We start from the raw sequence: 24694 nt of genomic DNA, 5'->3' as shown, positions 1-24694 counted from the left end.
GCAATTAGCCAGGGCATCGTCCAGAGGTGGGAGACAGGCTCCCCAACTGGGGCACCAGAAGCAGCTGCCACTGGTACCACTGGAAAATTTTCTGTTGATGTGCATGTACTATCTTGAGCTCAAATTCACATTAATTAAATCTGTTCTAAAGATTTCCATAATCGCCCAAAACAAAAGTCTTGTGACCCAAAAGAACTGAAAGCAGACCATCTTCACACCTCTTCCCTGTCACACGGAAGGCTGCTGACAGTGAGGCAGTAGCCACAGTGTCCCAGGAGCACCGTGCTCAGGCCAGCCACCGGCTGAGTGAACACAACTGGGGTTTGGTGGGTGTCTGCTCTTTCTCAGGATGGGGAGATTTTTCTTTCTGTTCACGATGTTGCTACTCCAGGCTGATCACGTTTGCGTTTCTGATTCATCTCCCCATTAGCATCTGTCGCTGTGAAGCCGGTGCATTGTACTGGACTGTACAGATGTACTCAGCCTCGTCCTCAGACTGTGCCCCAGCAATGGGAAGGAAGGCAGCTCTGTCCCCAAAGATGGAACCTCTAAAGGGGCTGGGGACACATGCCAGGCATTTGTCTGCCTGGCATCTGAGCTGCAGAGGAGACTGACCAGGTTCCTTCAGGAACTCTCCTGGAACATTCCCAGGAGTGACAGGTCTGGTGCTCATGGAGCAGGTCAGGGGGACTGTCAGCCCAGATATCACTGGGAGGGAGAGCTCCTGGGTCGTCACAGGCTGGGGGCTGACAGCTGATGAGAACAGAAGGAGATGGCTCTGAGCATTGTAGTTAGGGTGACCCCTTCACAGGACCCTTGTGCAGAGGCCCATGAAAAGGACAGTGACCAGGACGCGGTGCTGTGGCTTCTTGAGGATCCTGAAGTTAGGGCTAGACTCCTCCAGCTTTAACTCGCTTCCCTCCCTGACTCTTCAGGGAAGGGGCAGACTTCGTGCCAATCCCCCTACCCAGTTTCCTGCTTGTCCCAATCCCTCATCAACCCTGGCTGAGTCCCAGCTGGGTAAACACCCTGCCAGAGGAATGGTGGGTGGAAGATAGGAGCAATAAGGCTTTGTTCCTGTTTCCTTCTTCCTGTCACCCGCCCTCCCTGAGTGTGGGGCCATCACAGCTGCTGTGGTACTCTTGGTGAGCACTTACAGAAAATGCAAATGGTGTCACTCGCAAAGACACACAGCTGGGTGTTTGTCCCCATGAATAGAGATGTGGTCCCATGGTGCCCTGCTTCTTGCCCATCCAAAAGTCTCCTTTTCTGGAAAGAGACTTCAGGATGGATAGATTCAACTTCAGGCCTCTGGCTGATTCCCTCAGAAATAAACCTCACTCAGTCCTTTCTCAAAAGCCTCCAAATAAAACTCCAAGTCCAGATCGCCCTCTCTGGGTCCACCAGGGCTCAGAAGTCCTCAAATCCAGCCAGCAGATCTGGGTCACATACTGTCTATATCCCCTGGGTGCATTCTGCCAGAAGGACATGCATTTGGGTATAGTTGTCCTTCTTTGATCCACGTAGAAGTCTGATCGCTTACGGACACACAGAATCAGGGAAACTTGTACACATTGCTCTGTGTTGAACATCTATTTACCAAGATTTTTCCAAACATCTGGGAGCAACTGAGGGAGGGAGGATGGAATGGTGGGTGCGACCCCGTTCTGTGGGCCTGAATCAGATATTTTAGGCATGTCAGTGTTCTCTTCAAGTCGGTAAGATGTTGGCCACCGCATTGTGATATGGCTCAGTGAGTTGCATGGATTTGGCACCTGGGTGGCTGAGGTACCAATAAATCTCTGGAGATTATTTGCCACCCAAAGCTTTGAACCATAAATAGATCCCAAGCCCTCCCTGAGAAGTGACAGTGACCTCCAGTTACAGTATAAGGGAATAAGAGAAGGAGGAAAACAAAGCTATTTGCTTCATGTATTTACATATACGCACAAATATATTCACATCAAAATACAGAGGAAGCACAACAGTTACCGTCCTCATTTCTGTAACTGGTCGTGTGCTCAGCGCTGACATTTATAACCACCTTCTTCTGCTGCCCGGTTTGTATTCCCTTTGCCGTAAGCAGGCATGTCAGCTGGCCGTGGCTCTCGACTCGGCGGAGCGACCCAAAGCTTCATTCCTGAGGGCTCTGGCTGTTAGCAGTTCCCCCTGCTGTGCCGGGCTGGCCTTTGTGGGGGTCCGTGTTGCCGCATCGCTGCGACCATTCCCGCCTTGCTCATTGGATGAAGGCAGGGGTGGCTGGGAGAGGTGCTGACTGGTAATCACAGGACGGGTCATCCTATCCACTTGATTTTTTAAATTCTCTTCTGAGGTCATCCTTTGGTGAGCACTCACATGGGACACAAATATCATTATGAGGATTATTTTCCCCCATTCAGAGGTCTATTCACTTACCTCTTCCCCAAATTAATTTTTCCACCAATTTCCAACAATTTTTTGATAATTTTACTGAAGTATAGTTGATGTACAATATTAGATTCATTTTAAGTACACAACCTAGTAATTCAACAGTTATCTACGTTATTAAATGCTCACGTCAGCTAGAATGTCTACTATCTGTCAACACAGAAAGATGTTACAGGTGTTCTCTATGCTGTCCTTTCATCCCTGTAATTAATTTATTTTGTGCCTCTTTATCCCCTTCACCTATTTCACCCACTTACCCAAACCCCTTTCCCATGGTAACCACCAATTGGTTCTTAGTGTCTATGAGACTATTGCTGTTCATTTTGTTTGTTTTTAGATTCCACATATAAGTGAATCACATGGTATTTGTCTTTCTCTGTCTGGCTTATTTCACTGAGCATAATACCCTCTAGGTCCATCCATGTTGTTGCAAATGGCAGGACTTGATTCTTTTTTACGGCTGAATAATACTCCACTGTGTATATGTACCACATCTTCTTTATCCATTCATCTACTGATGGACACTTAGGTTGCTTCCATTTCTTGGCTATTGTAAATAGTGCTGTGGTAAACATAGGGGTGTGTATGTCTTTTTGAATCTGATAACTTGTATTCTTTGGGTAAATTCCAAGGAGTGGGATTCCCGGGTCAAATGGTATTTCTATTTTTAGTATTTTGAGGAACCTCCATACTGCTTTCCACAATGGTTGGACTAGTTTACATTCCCACCAGCAGTGTGGAAGGGTTCCACTTTCTCCACATCCTCGCCAGCACTTGTTCTTAGTCTTTGCGATGCTGGCCATCCTTACTGGTGTGAGGTGGTATCTCATTGTGGTTTTAATTTGTATTCCCCTGATGATTAGCGATGTGGAGCATCTTTTCATATCCCTGTTGGCCATCTGTTTATTAGCACTCTTAGAAGATGATTTATTAGGGTGCCACTACTTTGGGGTATCAGGGACCTCAGAGGGAAGCAGTTGTTAAAAGTCTCACTTAGGACCGCATAAACCCAAGCAAGTGCCTTCCCCAGCTCCAGGCCCTCGCTGCCCCCTGGTGGCTCAGATGGTGCATCGCAAGGTCCAGGGAGGCAGCCGAGCAGTAGCTGGAAATCCCTGCAGTGTCCCGCTCCCGGCTTCCCCCTCCAGACCCAGCTCAGCACCAGGCCCCGTAGTCCCTTCTAGTGCCTTCTCAGCTCATCTCCGTTTGCCCAGGGATCCCTTCAGGATGGAATATGTCACCCTCCACACCAGGTGGCCCAGAGGGTCACCTCAGGACTACTGCGCATGTCCCATCACCACGTGGGCATGGGTTACCGCTTGCAAGGCAGCTCTGGGCTCAGGACTGAGGAAACACTAGAAGTTAAATAAAACCAACCTCAGCAGGAGGGCAGGATGAGAAAAATGAGGCTAAGTGAAGACAGACCGGCTTCTCAAGGAGTGGAAAGAAACAGTAGTGCCTGAAGGAGAGGACTCTCTGTGGGATTGAGAACCTCCTCCTGGAAAGCAGGAGGGGAGCCCAGCGTTTGAGGACGTGGGGGAGGGCCGGGTTTGTCCCGAGGGCCCAGCGCCGGGGACTGCTCCTCGGGGCGTGTTTTGGTGCCACGGGGACACAGGATCCTGTCTTTTTGCACACTGAGACAACCTCACCTCAAAGCCACATGCCCTCCTGGGGCAAAGTCTCTTCCATCTACAGACAGTTGCTTGACCTAGTGTTTTTCCAGAAAAGAATGGGCTTGAGGTAAAGACTCTAAGCAGGACAGACTATAAAACTCATGCAAAAGTTATTGAATCAATTCTCCTTCTTTAAGAAAAATACACAGCCTCTTCGCCTGGCTTTCTGTCATGTGACCTGTCTTCAGCCCACGACTCTCCTCTCGTTTCCTGCTCTCATTCCCCAGCCGATGATCCCCCAGCACCCCTGGATTTCTTTCTGTCACTTCACTGGCCTTATCCCTCCATGTCAGATCCGTAGCCCAGGCTGCCTCTCTGCCTGAATCCTCATACCTACTTCACAAGGCTGGACCTTTCTGAGAACACAGAAATGTACCCCCTCAACCCACTCAAACAGTGCCTCTTTGTTGGTGAGTCGAGGACAGAGCTCAGGCAGGGAGGCTGAGCCCCTACTCTTTTGGCCACACTCAGATGCGTCAGAAAAATGTTTTCCCAGCCAGGTGTGACGGGAGGACCCCAAGCAGGAATAGGTTTTAATGGTTCCCTTCTGTGTGTCCCCAGTGAACACCGTACCCAGGGCTCTGCGTTCACTGTCTTCCTCGCTGGAGTCACTCACCCATGGCACAGAGGAGGGAAGGGGCAGCCGCTCGCTTCCCACTTCATCCCTTCCTGGAAAGCACAACCTGGCTGCAGAAAGAGCCGAGGACTTACCCATCCCTGCTCTGAATGACAAGTGTGAGAGGCTTCCGGCAAGCTGGGAAAATCTCCAAGGGCTGGGATGTGGCATCCCTTTGTGACCTCTGCTTAGCGGGGATGCTCTTACATCTCTGTCCCCAGCCTCTGCAGTGGCCTGGGATTGGGTATGTACTGTCCTATACAGAGAAGCGACTAAATCGGGAGACAGTCTGTGAGTTTTCCCCTTTGATGGGACTGGGGAGAAAGAAGCTCTTGGTACCTCCCACAAACCGAGAGAAACCAGCCGCGCGCCTTGGAGTCACTGCTGTCCCCAAATCCAGATACTCGGTGCCCCCTGGTGGCTGAGAAGGGAGAGCCGGACGCAGTGGAGAGCCAGAAATCACCACTTCGCTTCCCGTGCACCTTTTCTAAATCTGAATGTGCTTTCTCCTCACTCACTTTTCCTTCTGACGGACCCTGTGCTCCCTGGTTCAGTTCCTGGGGCTCCATCTAGAAGGGAGTATGTCACCTTCCACATCTGCTGGCCAAAAGGCTCCCCACTCCGGACTGCCAGTGTGCCCCAGGGAGCCCTGGCAGTACATCACTGTTTGGGAGGAAGAACCCCGTTTAGGGCCGAGGAATGGAAGTGCATCCAGCCCTGGAATCAGACATGCAGGAGAGAAAGGCAACAAGGAGAAAACATTTTGGAGTCTCTAAATGTTGCGTATGAACCTTGAGAAGGAGAGACATGGAAAGAACGAGGAGATTCCCAGAACCTCAGAAATTTTCTCTTAGCAACTGGGGAGAAGGCAGACAGGTAAGAAGGACAACTGGTGTGGGTGAGATGCCCCTTCACAGAGGGGAGGCCTCTCCCACTGATTTTGGTGAAGCAGCCGCTGCTCTGAGAGGAAGAAACGAGAAGCGTGAGGCACGCACTGCAGATGACCAAGTCGGACTGTGGGAAACTACTGAAGGGAAAGGAACTCAGGACCCAGGACTCCGCCAGCAGAGACCCAGGTCCACCCAGAAGTTCCGCAACAGATGACACACAGGGATGCGTTGACTTCCTCATTCTCGCACCCACCCCAGCCGGGAGCAGGCTGGCACACCAGACAAGCCCACCCGCTCTCTTTGCACCTATGGGACAAAGGAACCAGTCAGGAAAGATTTCAGTGAGATGGAGAGGACAACGAACGTGCAAAGCGGGTTGGTCTCTGAGGGAAGGCACATCTGTGCAGAGCCCAGGGTCTATGACTCCAGTTCTCCCCAAACTCAAGCCCCAGGAAGTACTGCCTGAGTGTGGTGTCAAAGGAGCAAGACCCCAAAGAAGAGGTCTCCTAGGTTTTCCTTTCCCTCCATGCCCTCCGCAAACTCTTCAGCACTTTCCTCCATCACCACAGGCTTGCCGAAGAGTGACCTCGGTAAAGGGCCATCCTGAGCAGACTGTGGTGGAAGCAAAGGTGAATACGTGGTGTCGCTTGTGGTGTACCGGATCGAGGCCAGTCTGGACCGGGGTATAGGAGGCATTTTGCTGTCATCTCATGCTGGGCGTACCTGGACTGCACCTGGCCGGACTCTCGGGGTCCCCTGCTCCTGCCTGGCCGTGTGGGCTGGCATCCACAGTCGGAGCCCTCCCACCAGCAGTGATGAGCGTGTTTTCCTAGAGCCCACCGACCTGGAGAGGATTCCTCACGGCCCTCATGATGACTCGGGGGAAGAATTCTGAGAGAAGCCGCACGGGGCATAGCTGTGCCCGCACACAGGGCAGCAGGGCTGAGAGCAAGCAGGAATCTCATGAGCTTGCGCAGGGTTTGCTGTCACTTCCTCAGTGGGCTTGGAGCGCTGTGGGAAGTGCCGCTGCCCAAGTATGACCCACAGCAGCCATCTGCCTGGCCCTCAGGCTGGAGCCTGTGGTGGTCAGGAAGGCCAGGCTGCTGGACCTGGAACCAGGGGAAGAGTCTGAGATCCCAGAGGGCTAGGAACTGACAGCACCAATCCATTTGAAGGCTGTGCCCAGGCCTTACTGGTGCCAAAACACCTCATCATACCCCCAGTGTTATAACCCCCTCGCCCTAGATGCAGGGGGAGATTGAGTCAGGGCACACGGAGCCCACGAGCCTGAAAAAGAAAACAAAGACTGGTTAGTAAGTCAGGACCAAGGCCTCAGGTGAGCCAGAATAAAAGAAGGGGTCACCCGTGAATCAGTACCAGGGTGTCTCACCCACGCAGTGATGAGGGAGCGCGAGGAGCAGAGGTGGCCTGTCACCGTGACCTGCCATGGCGGCTGAGGCAGCCCCTGGGGCTGTGGGGGTCATGCAGCCCTGTGTCCCAAGCCTTGACCAGCTTTGCTGCCCTCTCTGGCTCCAGCCCCCTGAGTAAGGAACCTTCCAGGTTGCTGGGCCTGAGAGATATGATTAGAAATAGACCTGCGGCAGGGCCCCCAGGGAGACAGAGCTGCTGAGCAGATGCTATTCCAGGGAGAAGGACTCCGGGAGGGTAAGCCCTGTTCATTCAGAAGGTCTACACCTGTCTGAACAAGCGTTCATGATCCATATGCACATAGTGAGTCAGGCCCTCATCTGTTAGCGTCTTTGGGTTCCCAGGTAGGAGCAGTTTAGCCCACTAAGGAGCCCTCACCCTCATCCCACTGGCGGCCTGGCAGAGCCCGCACCTCTGCTCAGTGCAGACCTTCGTGAGCTCCTGGGCTGTGGGAGGGACCCGGGTGCCCACGTAAAAGCTCCCTGCTGTGTCCCTGATTGTGGCTGTTACCACCAGAGACGTAAGCAGAGTGCTCACCTTGTCATCCGGGCCACAGCCCTACCGACTGCAGCATCCCCTCCCCCTCCCCGGGAACGAGGGTCGCAGCTGACTCAGTCTCGTCTTCTACCTGCGGCCGGGCTGCGTGGAGTGGCTGCTCAGGACCTCACTGCCCAGTACCGGAGCTGCCAGCCACACATGCTTATTAAGCACTTGAAACAGATCTAGTGTATCTCTAATATATATTTAATATTACTACCTAATACAGCTAATATATATTTAATATATATCTAAATATATATGAGGAGCTGAATTTTTATTTAATTTGGTCTACATTTAAATTTAAAATATAATAGTTCAGCTATTATATTGTTTGGAACAACTTGGGTATGTGAATGAATCTACTTTTTCAACTGTAAATTTTATAAATTTATCTAAAGACAGACCAATTTAGCAGTATATATATATATATGTATATATATATATATATATATATAAATAAAATTGTTGAATCATTACATTGTATACCTGAAACCAATATAATATTGTATGTCGACTAAACTTCAATTTTTTTAAAAAAAGAAGGTAATTTGCAGGAAAGATCAAAAGTCAGATTGAGAGGCTCCACAGACAGCAACAATAACCTCCAAAAATAAAATTAAACTTAAAAAATAAATACAGACCAAGCATTTCTTTTTTTTTAAGTAATGCCTTATTTATTCATTTGCCACATTTGCAATGACTTGCTTAATTAAAAATTACAAACATACAATGATTTCTATTAACATAATTAATTTGCAGAATTACAGGTTTCCTACATTTTCAAGATTCAGTTACCTAAATCAGCAATATACTTTGTCCATTTCAACTACATACACTGAGCTCTCAGGAAGCACTTTTTGTTAACCTGACAGTAGTTTCTGTGTATGTGCCAAGATCTATTTTATTTTATTTTTTTATATATCTTTTTTTTTATTAAGGTACTATTGATATACACTCTTATGAAGGTTCCACATGAAAAAACATTGTGGTTACTACATTTACCCATATTATCAAGTCCCCACCCTACCCCAGTGCAGTCACTGTCCATCAGTGTAGTAAGATGCCACAGATTCACTATGTGCCTTCTCTGTGCTACACTGTTCTCCCCATGATCCCCCCACACCATGTGCACTAAACATAGTACCCCTCAATCCCTTTCTCTCTCCCTCCCCACACCCCCACACAGCACTCCCCTTTGGTAACTGCTAGTCCCTTCTTGGAGTCTCTGAGTCTGCTGATGTTTTGTTCCTTCAGTTTTGCTTCATTCTTATACTCCACAAATGGGGGAAATCATTTGGTGTTTGTCTTTCTCCGCCTGGCTTATTTCACTGAGCATAATACCCTCTAGCTACATCCATGTTGTTAAAAATGGTAGGATTTCTTTCTTTCTTATGACTGAATAGTATTCCATTGTGTCTACGTACCCCATCTTCTTTATCCATTCATCTACTGATGGACACTTAGGTTGCTTCCATATCTTGGCTATTGTAAATAGTGCTGCGATAAACATAGGGGTGCATATGTCTTTTTGAATCTGAGAACTTGTTTTCTTTGGGTAAATTCCAAGGAGTGGGATTCCCAGGTCAAATGGTATTTCTATTTTTAGTTTTTTGAGGAACCTCCATACTGCTTTCCACAATAGTTGAACTAGTTTACATTCCCACTGTTGGATTCCCCTGAGGAAGGCGCCGCCCCAAATCACTCACCAAAGACGTTTCTTGATGCAACAAGCAAGAGGAATTTATTCGGAAGCCAGCTAGTTGGGGTCCAAGTCAGCCCGTCGCAGCAGGTCTCAACGAGGACCCTGAGCACTTACAACTAAGTGGTTATATAGGATTTTCTGAGGCATTCAGCCCTAGAGGATTACCATGGTTACAGATTGTTTTGTAATAACAAGATAACAATACTACATAGCAAGATAACAATACTACAAAGGCAGTAATTTTTCAAACCTACGATTTCTGGGTTAGTGCCACGTCCTGGGGGTGTAGCAAGGTAGGGTCGGCATTTAGGTTAGCGCTGCCAGCAGTCATGATTGATTAACTTGTTTTTCCAGAGGAGTTACCTGGTTTCAGTTGTTCCCTCTGAGTCATATATCAGAATGGCTTTTTGGGCTTCAAGATGGCTACTCTTAGGCTAACTTATTTCTCAGGGAGGTTGGGGTCCTACATTCCCCACTTCTTTTTCTGAACATTCTAATCATGGAATGTTGGTTTCTTCTTGTTGTGTGAGGGTATGATACTGTTGTCTCAGCATTAGCACCTGCACAGCACTTACTCTTTCTCTAATAAAGGTTATTACTCAATTTAAAATGCAGGGACCTAAGGTGAGGAGCAATATTGAAATAAGCAGGGGTCCTGCCAAAGTGGATATTAGAGTTGTAAGCCATGGGGATCTAGAAAACCAGGATTCAAACAGGCTCTGGTTAGCTTCTCGTTCTCGCTTTCGCTGATCTAATCTTTCTCTTAATTTAGACATTGAGTCTCTTACTACTCCAGTATGGTCTGCATAGAAGCAGCACTCTTCCTTTAGAGCTGCACACAATCCACTTTCTTTTAGAAATAGTAAATCTAACCCTCGTCTATTTTGCAGCACTACTTCAGAGAGAGAGGTTAGGGACTTTTCAAGTTTAGAAATAGACTGTTCTATAGTTCTCAAATTTTCATCGATAGCTATTTTTAGTCCTTCGTAATGTTGGTTTCCTTGTATAATTGCAGCTGCCCCTGGTCCTACTCCGGCTGCGACTCCTACTCTTAGTAATACAGCTAGAGTGAGTGAGACTGGCTCTCTTTTATACCTTAGTTTAGGTTCTAATTCTGCCACGAATGATAAGTCATCATGATACATTAGTCTGGGTACTAACTGGACCATGATACAGAAATCACGGGAGGAGTTGAAGGCAGAAGTAGAGACACATGGGATCACTCCAGTGTTACAAGCCCACCATCTCTTGGGAGGAGGGATTAAATACCTGTTTTTACCAGGGAAGGCTATGGGTATGATCTCATTCTTTCTTCTACAGATAAAGACTCTAGCTGCTGCTAGGGAAAAGGGGCGATGACCGCTCTGGCTGCTTCGTGCTGAGAAGGGGGCGCAGTAAAGGGTGCAGCTAGGTCTCCATCACTGGTCAGTTGAGAGGGCTTCAGAAGGCTGGCGCTTCTATTCTGGGTTTCATTTTTATTACTATTTGCAGTTTTGTGGCTTCTAGGCAAGATAAAACAAATTGTGTTATTAGGTTATGTAGCAACATCTGGAGTTGGATTTTTTATTCTGGAAGGAGGCTACATTATTGAAACGATACTTCTCTCTAAAATCACTCTCATTTTTACTAGAAGTAACTAGGTTAAGAAAATAATTAACAGCTGGCTTGATTATTTGCACAGGTGCAGCAAGAAGAGCAATTGATTACACAGGCTCTTTTAAATATGCTTTGCTGGAACTTTTTGTAAGGAATTTCAGATTGAACTTTTAAAGGCCTCTTGAGGCCAGACAGCCAAGCCAGACTTGCCATCAGGCTTTACCTGCAGTACCTGTAGATTTGGATGAATTCTTCTCTTCTCGAGGTCTCTGCACCTGCCAGGAAGTGACCTTCTTTACTCACCTGGTAAGGCTGCTGGGAACTCTGTAAGCAAGGTACTAGGCCAGTTCTTCCAAGGGGCTTTGTTGGCTTTATAAAGTCAATCTTAGTTCTTTAAAGTTGTTCACATCTGAGTCTATGCACATGTCTCTCAGGTACGACATTCCAGTCAAAGCCCTGGTAGTATAACCAGTGTTCTTAAGTAGTCTTCTCACAAGGAAAGCAGATTCTTATTGAACTCGTGCAAATAAACATACTGCCATGGAATATAAAAGCAGTCACTGAAAGTTTTTAAACTCTGGAGGGATCAAGTAGAGAGAAGGATGTTTCAATTCTGCTCATAAAGATAGTCATTTACTAAACTGTTGTCAGTTTAAGAGAACAAGGTTAAAACATTTTACCAGCAACATTTGAAACAAAAAGACACAAAATCATTTTCTTTAGTTTATGTAATCTTATGTAACTAATACCTGTTCTGCTGAAATCTAGTTCTTTACCAGTTTAGGGATAATACTATAAATGACAAAAGACTTACAAATGACAATGGTTAAAGATCTGATGAGAGCTTACTGTAAAACAGTTGACATAAGGAAATTCTGATATTTCTGTAATACAAAACATTTAGTAACAAAGTTTAGCATCATTCTCTTTGACAGTGCTTTCCTGGTAAATAAATATATATATATCAGATAAATAAGCCAAATTAGTCAAATACTTTCTCTAGTGAGAAAAAATTCTTCTGACATGTTCCAGGGGCCCTCTGGAAAATATCAGAGTTAACTAGAGGTAAAAGCACCTTTTTGCATTTAATTTTTTTAGAACTATCATTACACATTTATTGTCTATATACTCAGCACAGTAAACAAGATATCTTAAAAAGTGGGGCAGCAGGGGAGATTGCTGCTGTCAATTTTTAAAGACAACATACAGAAAGTCAAACTAATTTTAGGTTACTAAGCATTCTTGAGAGAATGGTAGCAGATGGTAGATTCTTCTGCTTTCATCTTCAGGAGGGGAAAAAAGCTACAATAAGAATTCATATTTAGCTGAAAGAACTGTCTAAACTCAAGGCAGAGTATAATATCACCAGGCATACAAAAGACCTGTTAGAGATACATACAAAGAATGAATATGGCTATAGTCAAATTCAACTTAAAAGTTTAAGCAGAATCTCAAATTTAAATGTCTCTTTCTTTCACACAGATATTCAGATATGACCAGAAATATGATTTGAGATGAAAGAGGTCAGGCATTTTACTTCTTCATTTAGGGACTGAGAAATGATGACCTTTGGCTTACAATCAATAGCTTACAAACAGTGAAAATAATAAGAACATAACTCAGCATAAGTGTCTAAGACCAGATACAAAAAAGCAGAGAAAGTGCTTAAGTTTACAGGTCTTCCCTGAAAGCTTCAAGAATGTTTTACTCTTTAATAGTAGATATAAGCTGCTATGCAAATTCTATTAAAAGCTCTAAGATTATTTGCATTAAAAATATGGAGAGTCCCCCATGTTTTTTTTTAAAACATACAGCATATAAATTAAACAAGAAGACCTGGTGGTTCTCAAAAAATCTATTACAACTTTTCTCAAAAGTGGTCACACGTTCGTCTATCTAAACCTTTACAGTGAAACCTGTTTTTCTGGGAGAAACATAATCTTGTCCAGATTCTACAGTTTAATAAATTTTGGTTTGTTAACTAAGTGCATTTAATCAGCTGAAAAAAGCTTTGTTACTATTCTACTTAGGAATTCAATTTTTCAGGCCATGTAATCATTTTTAATAACAAAATATTTCAAAGGCAAATAAAGGTTATACAGTTGTTAACAAACTTTAGCTTTTAGTCCCTTTAACATTACGATTTCATGGCAACTCACTGAGACTTTAAGCATGAGAAACTGCTGTGATCTTTCAACATAGAGAAATGCCCTCTCTATCACTTTAAGCAGTTCTAACCAGAACTCAAAACTATTAGAAACTTCAAGCTCCAGTGAACACTGAGAAGCAGGACACTGCAAACTGTCAAACCAACATTTCCTAGACTGACAAACTTACGAACACATTCTACAATTTCTGCAACCATGAGCTTCACAGCACAATCTCCCAGCAAACACAGAGCACATCTTCTCAACTTAACAAAACTCTAAGGCTTTAAGTTACTACAAAGATTCTCAGGCTGCAGGTAGGCATACACACTGCAACACACAATTAAAAAGGTGTTCACTTGCCACACTTATCCAGTTCACTTACCTGCAACAACTATGCTAGCCTACTCACAAGACCCCCACTGAACACTAGACAAAGCCAAGCTTCTAAGCATTCTATTCTTAAAAGATTTAGCAGATAACATGACTCAAATGACTCTAGGTAAACTCAGGCAGCCGACAACTACCAGGACATGCCCGCCTCAGGCAAACTCAAATTAGCATTAATGCTTAACACTTTTTTATCAGGTTTTCTGGAAGTTTTAGAACACTCAATTTTCACAAGTGCTTGTCTTTAAATCAATTTCATTAATACTATCCGGAGGTAGAAAGATATATTCATTTACACACTTAGGGGGTTGTCTGAGTCTGTCCCATTGTCAGTATAACAATTATTAGGCACATGAAAGACACAAAAAACAGAGACACACACAGATTAGACACACAGCGGCCGCTTTTTGTTTTTTCTCAGATTTTCAAACAGAAACCGAAAGGAATCAGAGGGTTGATATTCCTGACGCCTGAAAATCAACCCTATCTCATCAGATTCACCTTGCCAGAAAAACAGACGGGAGGCTACCAGGCGTCCCTGGCCTCCCAACCTCCCCGAGGCGTCCCCCAGGGTTGCAGCCTGCGGTGCTCCTAGTACGTCTACCGACCGCAGTCTCGACCCCTTTACGGGATCGGGACAGCTGCCAGACAGTGGGTACCCCTTTTCAGAATTCTGACCGGTCTCACTGAAAAACAGAAGACAGAACACAGACAACTCAAGGCGCCACTAATCTTACCTCTTCCTCCAAGAGCGACTTCGGGAGTGAAGCGGGGTGAGCGCATGATCCCGGACGAGCCCCCAAATGTTGGATTCCCCTGAGGAAGGCGCCGCCCCAAATCACTCACCAAAGACGTTTCTTGATGCAACAAGCAAGAGGAATTTATTCGGAAGCCAGCTAGTTGGGGTCCAAGTCAGCCCGTCGCAGCAGGTCTCAACGAGGACCCTGAGCACTTACAACTAAGTGGTTATATAGGATTTTCTGAGGCATTCAGCCCTAGAGGATTACCATGGTTACAGATTGTTTTGTAATAACAAGATAACAATACTACATAGCAAGATAACAATACTACAAAGGCAGTAATTTTTCAAACCTACGATTTCTGGGTTAGTGCCACGTCCTGGGGGTGTAGCAAGGTAGGGTCGGCATTTAGGTTAGCGCTGCCAGCAGTCATGATTGATTAACTTGTTTTTCCAGAGGAGTTACCTGGTTTCAGTTGTTCCCTCTGAGTCATATATCAGAATGGCTTTTTGGGCTTCAAGATGGCTACTCTTAGGCTAACTTATTTCTCAGGGAGGTTGGGGTCCTACACCACCAGCAGAGTGGGAGGGTTCCCCTTTCTCCACAACCTCGCCAGCACTTGTTGTTCCTAGTCTTTTCGATGCTGGCCATCCTTACTGGTGTGAGGTGGTATCTCATTGTGGTTTTAATCTGCATTTCCCTGATGATTAGTGATGTGGAGCATCTTTTCATGTGTCTGTTTGCCATCTAAATTTCTTTTTTGGAGACTTGTCTCTTCATATCCTCCAACCATTTTTTAATTAGGTTATTTGCTTTTTGGGTTTTAAGGTATATGAGTTTTTTATATATTTTGGACAAGTATTTCTGATTAAAATTTAGCATCTAAGTTGTGATGGGCTGTGAAAACACATCAGATTTGGAAGACTCAGAACCAAAATAAGAAGGTTAAGATATCTCACTAATGTTCTTTTAATATTGGTTACATACTGAAATGATATTTTGAATACACTGTAACGCAATGTATGTATCTACCCATTAAAATACTGTAGTAAACTTAAAAAAAAAATTCTTGCCGGAGTCATCCTTTCAGTGCACATTTTCCTGATACATCATTATGCATCCTGGTGAGCGTCTGCAAGTAGAAGGCAGGCGTGGTCGTCGGGCCCAGAGGTCAGTGCTGCATTCTGTATTCTCTCTGCCCAGCCCCACCAGACTGCTACAAAGGCCCTGAACAGCATTGATAAATAATTACTGAACAGAAAAAATAAATTAATATTACATTTACTTATGGTTTTGTGTGAAGAGCATTATGTTGTACTGTTGGATTCTCCCAGAGGAGGACACCGCCCCAAATCACTCACGAAAGGCATCTCTTGATGCAACAAGCAAGAGGAATTTATTCAGGAACCAGCTAGCTGGGGTCCAAGTGTCAGCCCAACGCAGCGGGTCTCAACAAGGACCCTGAGCAGCCAAAGCCAGAGGTTTTTATAGCATTTTCTAAGAGGACAGTATTTTTCTACAAGCACGTAACAGGGTTTTTTTCATAGACACATGATTCATCGGCTGGCGTCACATCTTGGGGGGGTCAGTGAGATAAGATTACTCTCAGAATGCTAGGGTGGGTTTCAGCAAGATAAGCTTGGTATGTATGATTAACTGACCAAGGTTAGCTGACTAAAGGCCACAGCTGTCTGTGCTTATGATTGACTAACTTGTTTTTCAAGGTCTTACTTGGTTTTAGTTTTCTCTTGAGTCATACTTTCAGGAAATGGTTTCTTAGGCTTTTTAAGATGGCTATGCTTATGCTAACTTAGGATTTCTAAATGCTTAGATCTTACATTTCCCCACTTTCTCTTTGATCATTCTAATCATGGAATGTTCGTTTCTTCTTGATGTGTGAGTGAGTGATACTGCTGTCTTAGCATTAGCACCTGAACAGCACTCACTTTCTCTCTAACAAAAGATACTAGCCGGTTTAAAACACAGGGACTAAAAGTAAGAAGCAGAACAAAAATAAGCAAGGGTCCGGCTAGAGTGGATATCAGGGTTGTGAGCCATGGGGATTCAGTAAACTAAGACTCAAATAGACTTTGGCCAGCTTCTCGCTCTCTTCTTCGTTGATCTAATTTTTCTCTGAGTTTAGTCATTGAATTTCTTACTATTCCGGAATGATCTGCATAGGAGCAGCATTCTTCTTTTAGGGCTGCACACAATCTTCTTTTTTTTAAGAACAGTAGATCCAGCCCTCGTGTATTCTGCAGCACTACTTCAGAAAGAGAAGTCAGGGACTCTTCAAGTTTGGTAATGGATTGCTCTATAGTTTTCAAATCTTCATCAAAAGCTGCCCTCAGTCCCTCATAGTGTTGGTTCCCTTGGATGATGGCGGCTGTCCCCGTTCCTACTGCAGCTGCAACTCCTACTCCCAACAACACGGCTAAAGTCAGCGAGACTGGTTCTCTTCTAAATCTCTGTCTGGGTTCAAATTCTGTTACAAATGAGAGGTCATCATGATACATCAGCCTAGGCACTCGCTGGACCATAATACAGAAATCACAGGAGGAATTGAAGGCAGAGGTGGAGACACATGGGGTCAGTCCGGTATTACAAGCCCACCACCCCTGGGGAGGAGGGACTAGATATCTGTTTTCACCTGAGGAGGCTACGGGTATGGTCTCATTCTTTCTTCTACAGATAGAGACTCCAGCTGCTGCCAGGGAAAAGGGGCGATGACCGCTCTGGCTGCTTCGTGCTGAGAAGGGGGCACAGTAAAGGGTGCAGCTAGGTCTCCATCACTGGTCAGTTGAGAGGGCCTCAGAAGGCTGGCGCTTCTATTCTGGGTTTCATTTCTATTACTATTTGCAGTTTTGTGGCTTCTAGGCACGATAAAACAAATTGTGTTATTAGGTTATGTAGCAACATCTGGAGTTGGATTTTTTATTCTGGAAGGAGGCTGCATTATTGAAACAATACCTCTCTCTAAAATCACTCTCATTTTTACTAGAAGTAACTAGGTTAAGAAAATAATTAACAGCTGGCTTGATTATTTGCACAGGTGCAGCAAGAAGAGCAATTGATTACACAGGCTCTTTTAAATATGCTTTGCTGGAACTTTTTGTAAGGAATTTCAGATTGAACTTTTAAAGGCCTCTTGAGGCTAGACAGCCAAGCCAGACTTGCCATCAGGCTTTGCCTGCAGTACCTGTAGATTTGGATGAATTTCTCTCTTCTCGAGGTCTCTGCACCTGCCAGGAAGTGACTTTCTTTACTCACCTGGTAAGGCCGCTGGGAACTCTGTAAGCAAGGTACTAGGCCAGTTCTTCTAAGGGGCTTTGTTGGCTTTATAAAGTCAATTTTAGTTCTTTAAAGTTCTTCACATCTGAGTCCATACACATGTCTCTCAGGTATGACATTCCAGTCAAAGCCCTGGTAGTATAACCAGTGTTCTTAAGTAGTCTTCTCACAAGGAAAGCAGATTCTTATTGAACTCGTGCAAATAAACATACTGCCATGGAATACAAAAACAGTCACTGAAAGTTTTTAAACTCTGGAGGGATCAGGTAGAGAGAAGGATGTTTCAATTCTGCTCATAAAGACAGTTGTTAACAAACTTTAGCTTTTAGTCTTTTTAATATTACAATTTCATTTTTTTTTTAATATTCTGGCAACTCACTGAGACTTTAAGTACGAGAAACTGCCTTGATTTTTCAACATTAAGAGCAGACTAACAGTTAAAGAAAACTTTGTCTTTTTAACTGAAAACAAAATTCTAATTCTGCTGTACACTCGATACCAAGACTTACTCGCTTCAATTTCACATAGCATGACTATACTAACTTTTCTACAAGCTTTCTACAACTTTCTTTTTACATTCAGTGTTCTCTCTCTTTAAACAAATAGCTGCACTTCAGAACAATCACTCTCTTTTACTTTCAACAAAATGAATTTCCGTTCTTTACACTTTCTCTCATTAAAACATACATCTTCCAGCATAGAGAAATGCCCTCTCCATCACCTTAAGCAGTTCTAACCAGAACTCAAAACTATTAGAAACTTCAACCTCCAGTGAACACTGAGAAGCAGGACACTGCAAACTGTCAAACTAATATTCTCTAGACGGACAAACTTACGAACACATTCTACAATTTCTGCAACCATGAGCTCCACAGCACAATCTCCCAGCAAACACAGAGCACATCTTCTCAACTTAACAAAACTCTAAGGCTTTAAGTTACTACAAAGATTCTCAGGCTGCAGGTAGGCATACACACTGCAACACACAATTAAAAAGGTGTTCACTTGCTACACTTATCCAGCTCACCCACCTGCAACAACTACACTAGACTACTCACAAGACCCCCACTGAACACTAGACAAAGCCAAGCTTCTAAGCATTCTATTCTTAAAAGATTTAGCAGATAACATGACTCAAATGACTCCAGGTAAACTCAGGCAGCCGACAACTACCAGGACATGCCCGCCTCAGCCAAACTCAAATTAGCATTAATGCTTAACACTTTTTTTATCAGGTTTTCTGGAAGTTTTAGAACACTCAATTTTCACAAGCGCTTGTCTTTAAATCAATTTCATTAATACCATCCGGAGGTAGAAAGATATATTCATTTACACACTTAGGGGGTTGTCTGAGTCTGTCTCATTGTCAGTATAACAATTAATAGGCACGTGAAAGACACAAAAAACAGAGACACACACAGATTAGACACACAGTGGCTGCTTTTTGTTTTCTTCAGATTTTTGACTAAAAACCGAAAAGAATCGGTGGGTTGATACTCTTGGCGCTCTAAAATCAACCCTATCTCATCAGATTCACTTTGCCGGAAAAACAGGTGAGAGGCCACCAGGCGTCCCTGGCCCTCCAATCTCCCCGAGGCGTCCCCCAGGGTTGCAGCCTGTGGTGCTCTAAGTACGTCTACTGACCGCGGTCTCGACCCCTTTACGGGATCGGGACGACTGCCAGACAGTGTGTACCCCTTTCAGAATTCCGACCGGTCTCGCTGAAAAACAGAAGACAGAACACAGACAACTCAAGGCGCCACTAATCTTACTTCTTCCTCCAAGAGCGACTTCGGGAGTGAAGCGGGGTGAGTGCATGATCCCGGACGAGCCCCCAAATGTTGGATTCTCCCAGAGGAGGACGCCGCCTCAAATCACTCACGAAAGGCGTCTCTTGATGCAACAAGCAAGAGGAATTTATTCAGGAACCAGCTAGCTGGGGTCCAAGTGTCAGTCCGACGCAGCGGGTCTCAACAAGGACCCTGAGCAGCCAAAGCCAGAGGTTTTTATAGCATTTTCTAAGAGGACAGTATTTTTCTACAAGCACGTAACAGGGTTTTTTTCATAGACACATGATTCATCGGCTGGCGTCACATCTTGGGGGGTCAGTGAGATAAGATTACTCTCAGAATGCTAGGGTGGGTTTCAGCAAGATAAGCTTGGTGTGTATGATTAACTGACCAAGGTTAGCTGACTAAAGGCCACAGCTGTCTGTGCTTATGATTGACTAACTTGTTTTTCAAGGTCTTACTTGGTTTTAGTTTTCTCTTGAGTCATACTTTCAGGAAATGGTTTCTTAGGCTCTTTAAGATGGCTGTGCTTATGCTAACCTAGGATTTCTAAATGCTTAGATCTTACAGTACTTGCTATTCTATACTTGCTTTTCTTCATTCAACAGTACAGACATTACAAATCTAACAAGGCCAAAAAGATATTTTACCGTATTTGCTCCTCTCTTTATTTTTCCCAATCTCAGGGGGTTCAAATGAAGTTCTAGGTGGTACCCCTGACCTCCTTGTACCCTCATGACTTGAATCCTCTCCAAAGGCAAGTCCTGCTGATTCTGTCTTCAAATAGCCACAAAACCATCCAAATGCAAGCCAGGATCTCCCACAAGGAGGGTCAACTGCAGTTGGAGGGACAGAGGAGCCATTTTGTAGTGAAGCCATTGCTAAAAAATACATGAAGGTTTCATGTTCTGCTTTCAGGTCAGAGATCTGAGGGGAAGGCTGGTTTGGGCAGAACAGTGGTCTGGCACATACATGCTCCCCCGGTTCAGATGACCATGAACTAAGTGGTATGAGAGGATGGACACAAAGAGTAGGACCAAAATCTCCTATTTCTTGCTGTTCCCTCAGCTAAATTTGCAGAGTTTTTACATAAGAATCTTTAAAAATGGATTTGAAATTTAAAATGGATTGAAAGTCTCCTTGTTTGTGGACTGTGGAGGATGTACCCTAGGGTGGCCCTTGCATAATCTCTTGCACTGGAATTTGAGAAAAACCTGTGATTTGCTTCGAATAAATATAGCAAAGGTGACAGGATGTCTCTCCCTTGGATAGGTCATGTAAAATGACAAAGAGACCAGGCATCACTCCTGTGATCACATCATGTGATATAAAACTCACCCTTAGCAAACTGGAGAAAGCGGTTCTCGCCTGCTGATTAGGAAGAAGCAAAGAGCGGTGCTGTCCGTGACTTATGGAGAGAGCCACGTGGTGGGGGCTGGGGGCGACCTCTAGGAACTGGGAGCATGACAGCCTGTGGGTAAAATCGTAGCACTTCCAGAATATCTCGCCTGGCTTTAGTACATCTGCATATCAGTAGGTGTTCAGAGGTGGATAGAAGCATGGCTTTAGTGCATTTGCATCATTCCTCAGGGGTGGAGAGAAGTGCATCTCCATATCAATGGGTAATGACCTGGGCAACAGAGGGCTTATCTGTACCTGAGAGGGGAGGGGGAGGGCTGGTTTTGCTTCTTCCCGAGCAGAGGGGAAAGACATCCTGGACTGCAGTTTGTACGCAATAAACGGGTTTTCAACTTTATTTCTCCCTTTTACTGATTTCAGTTTTTAGAGGTATTTTGCCCCAGGATTTCCTCTCCCTAGACTTACACAGCCAAAGACCCCAAAAAAGCTGCAACTTCAGTCATACAGCAGCAAGGAATGAATTCTGCCAAGGGACTTGGAAGCAGACTCGTCCTCTTGAGCCTCTGGAATGGAACGCAGTCACCAACACTGATTCCAGCTCAGGAAGACACTGAGCAGGAGCCCCAGCTAAGCTTCTCTGGGGAAACTCAGGTAATAATTAGGCGGTTTTAAATCACTAGATTTGTAGAAATTTGTTACACAGCAATAGAAAATTAGTATCTGGCTTACCTGGGTCACCGTGCCCAGACCCTGGGGGAGAAGGTAAGGCAGAGGGAGGCCTGTGGCCCTGAGCACAGGAGTACCGGAACCCTCGCTGGGTGCGGAGGGATGGGTCCGGGGCAGGTGGCCTCTGAACTGGCCAGCACACCAAGAAGCCCTTGTCCTTCTCCCCGTCGTGCCACTGAAGAGGGAGACCTAGTTGCGTCTCAAGGCCACCACACACAGGAAGGAAGGAGCTTTCACTTTCATTTTTGCAAATCCACATCCCCTGGGAGACTGCTTCTCTTTCCCACAGTATTATAAAGACCAACAGGAATATATGGTGTAACTCCGGGGGAAATCCTGGGGTGAAATACCTCTGAAACTGAAATCAGTCAAAGGGAGAAATAAAGTTTAAGAAACCTGTTTCTTACAAACAGTCATCCCATCTCTCTCTTGACCAGGCTGCAGCAGCAGAGAGCTCCACTTAACCTTTCCAGTCCAGATAAACCCTCCCATGCCCTTGTAATTATCTATTGATATGAAGATGGACTAATGCTCTCCACCCCTTGGAAACACCTATTGATATGCAGATGCACTAAAGCCAGGTGAGGGATTCTGGAACTATTGCGATTTTACCCACATACGGGGTCCCAGTCCTGAAACACCTATACCCCTGGGGTGATGAGCAGGAAGGAGAGCAGAAACCCCACTCTGACCACCCGGCTGGGGTGAAGTTCCCAGACACCCAGTGCTCCTGGCAGCTTCTGGCCTCAGTTCCCAGTGGGCTTGGGGCACTGTACATGAATGCTCTGGCTGTCCCAGGACAATCCGAGATAATTAGCCCTGTCCTCAGGCTGGAGTCCAGAGACCTCCCAGAGGCTGTGTTGCCAGGCCTGAAGCCTGAGGCTGGAGCAGGAAGCTTGGGGGCAGAGAACTCCAGCACAGTCTGGAGCGTGGGGGCAGTTCCTGGCCACAGTCGGCACCACGAGTCAGGGTGAGAAGTCCCAGTGCAGCTGCTGCTTCCAGGGCAGGAGATGGTGACAGTTTGTCTCAATGCCCCAGACACTGAGCCCAGGACACTGAGGGTGGGGGGGGGAAATGCAGAGAGGGATGAGAGGGGAAAAAATTATGATAGAAAAAGTTCAAAAAGCACAGAAAAATATTATACCATAATCGGTGCTATCATTTCAATGACCATCTTCTGGACGTCTTGACCTGCTTCTCCAAGATGTTCACAAATATGAAGTACACATACCCCAGGAAGGTGGAGCCCATGAATACCTTTTCACTCCCTCCTCCACATCCAAGGGAGCCCCAGTGTGGGTAAAATCATAACATTTCCAGATTATCTCGCCTGGCTTTAGTGCGTTTGCATATCCTCAGGGGTGGAGAGTTGTCTCCATGTCAATGGGTAATTACTGGGGCAACCGAGGGCGTGTCTGAACCTGAGAGGTTAAGGGGAGGGGCTGCTTGCTTGCTTCCTTCCCGAGCAGGGGAGAGAGGCGGCCCTGGACTGCAGTTTGTAAGCAATAAAAGGCTTTCAATCTTTATTTCTCCCTTTGACTGATTTTGGTTTTTAGAGGTATTTTGGCTCTGGGACTTTCTCTCCCCAGACTTACACCCAGGAATTTGGTAGACATCCGTAAGCATTACTTGAAGCAATGCATGAATGAATGCTATACTCACATTTAATTGTACATGACTAGCACTGCATTATATAATCACTTGTGGGACCTACATTTTGCTTTCAAATATCAAGGACATCATCCTTTTAGTGTACTCACAGTGATCATTAAAAGGGCGATCAGATCATGAAAACACCAACAGTTAAGAACTATTCAGATGGACGAAAGGGCTCCCCCTTTCATGTCTCACCCTACCTGCAGATGCAGCCAGTGCTCTGTCACTGTCATCACCTTCCCTTCTGCCCTAATCTCTTTCTTTGTGCTTTCAGATTGGCCAGTCTATGAGGATTTGTGCAGTCAGTCCTCACACCCAGGACAGGATCCTCTCAAGCTCCTGCGGCTGTTGCCTGCTTTGGCCTCAGACAAGGGGTCCTGAACAAAAGTTAGCAGTCAGCTGCCTCTGTAACTTACCATGCCAGCCCTGTTTGTTTCCCTAAGAAAATTAGTTACAACTTGCCACTTTAAAACAAAGGTCTTACTGTGTTTTGTTTTTTTTGTTTTCACCCCAAATCTTATGAGCCAGAGACTTTGTGTGTCTGTCTCCTTTCGTGTTGAGCATCAGCAGCTATTCAAGGACAAATCTCTGTCCAGTGAGTCCAGAAGAGAGGCGGGAGAGGCAGGCTGAGAGTCTCTAGTTCCAAGGTGGAAAATTTGAGTTTTTTAATCAGTTCTGTTCTAGGTGACAATCCCAGGTCTGCTAGGGATCAACACAATGACCTCACTGGTATGTATTTATGTACTTATCTATCTGTGAAGCTGGCAACCTTAAGCTCTGCTAGTTCACAGGAATGGGGGTACCTGGGGGAATGGCAGGAAAGATCCACAAAAAATAGCGAGCCTTGCCACCCCGCCTGTCACTCTCAGCCACTGTGAACTTCCCATGGCCTGTGGTAGAAGATTTAGGGTCACCTGCATGACAAGGTCCCAACGCTAGACCCACTCGTTTCCCTCCGTTGCAGACAACCTACCTCCCAGTATGAGGAGGCTGAGTCCTTCTCAGCCCTGGTGGGGGGCTCTGTTTTGCTCTAAACGACCCCTCTCTCTTTACCAGGAAAAGATCGTCACCCATCTGGGTCTTGCCAACTCTCCAGAAGCCTAACTTTTCACCCCTAAAGTTGCTGGCAGGAAACTGGCACCAAAACCTGACACAGGCCTTGCAAACATGAGGGATTCCAGGTCTCCAGTGCTCCTTGGTGGTCCCAGACACAAAACCCCCGGGGTTCAGATCAGCAGCAGCCCTGGGGTGGTGCCTCCACCTCTCCTCAGTATCCTTCACCTGCTCCCTGCTCCAAACGGTCCTGCCCACATCTTCAGTTTTCTGGTGCACCTGTGACTTTATCAAAAGGTATTTGTGGGTAAAGAGAAGGCATAGCCTGCCTTTAGGACGAGTGAGGGAGCTGAAGTCAGCTGAAGGGCTGGGGGAGCTGAGCAGAGCGAATGCAGGAATCTGGATTCTGCAAAAGCTCTGGGAAACCAAATCCAAGGGGAAGATCGGGGACGCGCGCTCTGGGGAGAGGCACAATCTAAGCGATCCCCGATGGGGCCCTCCTCTGCTCCAGGGGTTACATCAGCGGTAAAGTCTAGAGAGTAGGGGGCGGTGGACTGGCCAAGGGCAGCACTTTTCCCATCGAGGGAGGTGGGAGTGGGGCGAGAAGCCTCACTCAGGTGCCCCAACAGGGGGAAAGGCGTCACTGGCAGCCCCCTCAGAACCGGCCTTGGGG

The 24694-nt window shown here is 45.8% G+C and overlaps 1 long non-coding RNA gene and 1 gene segment (V, D, J or C); both read right to left on the bottom strand.

Moving 5' to 3' along the window:
• Positions 1-24694, bottom strand: part of LOC108383606 (immunoglobulin lambda variable 1-40-like) — a 178626-nt gene that overhangs the window by 48398 nt on the left and 105534 nt on the right.
• LOC140846427 (uncharacterized) lies at positions 15092-19906 on the bottom strand. 2 transcript variants are annotated; one of them, XR_012125512.1, is made up of 3 exons: positions 19210-19894; positions 16797-17019; positions 15092-16631 (listed from the first exon to the last, which is right to left on the bottom strand). It is a non-coding gene; the product is annotated as an uncharacterized lncRNA (long non-coding RNA). The 2 variants fall into 2 exon arrangements; XR_012125511.1 differs by having other exon boundaries at positions 15092-17019; positions 19210-19906.

The sequence above is a fragment of the Manis javanica genome, chromosome 15 (assembly GCF_040802235.1).
Source record: "Manis javanica isolate MJ-LG chromosome 15, MJ_LKY, whole genome shotgun sequence".
Taxonomy (NCBI): Eukaryota; Metazoa; Chordata; class Mammalia; order Pholidota; family Manidae; genus Manis; species Manis javanica.
Note: the sequence above shows the minus strand (reverse complement) of the source record. Positions and strands in the feature narration are given on the sequence as shown.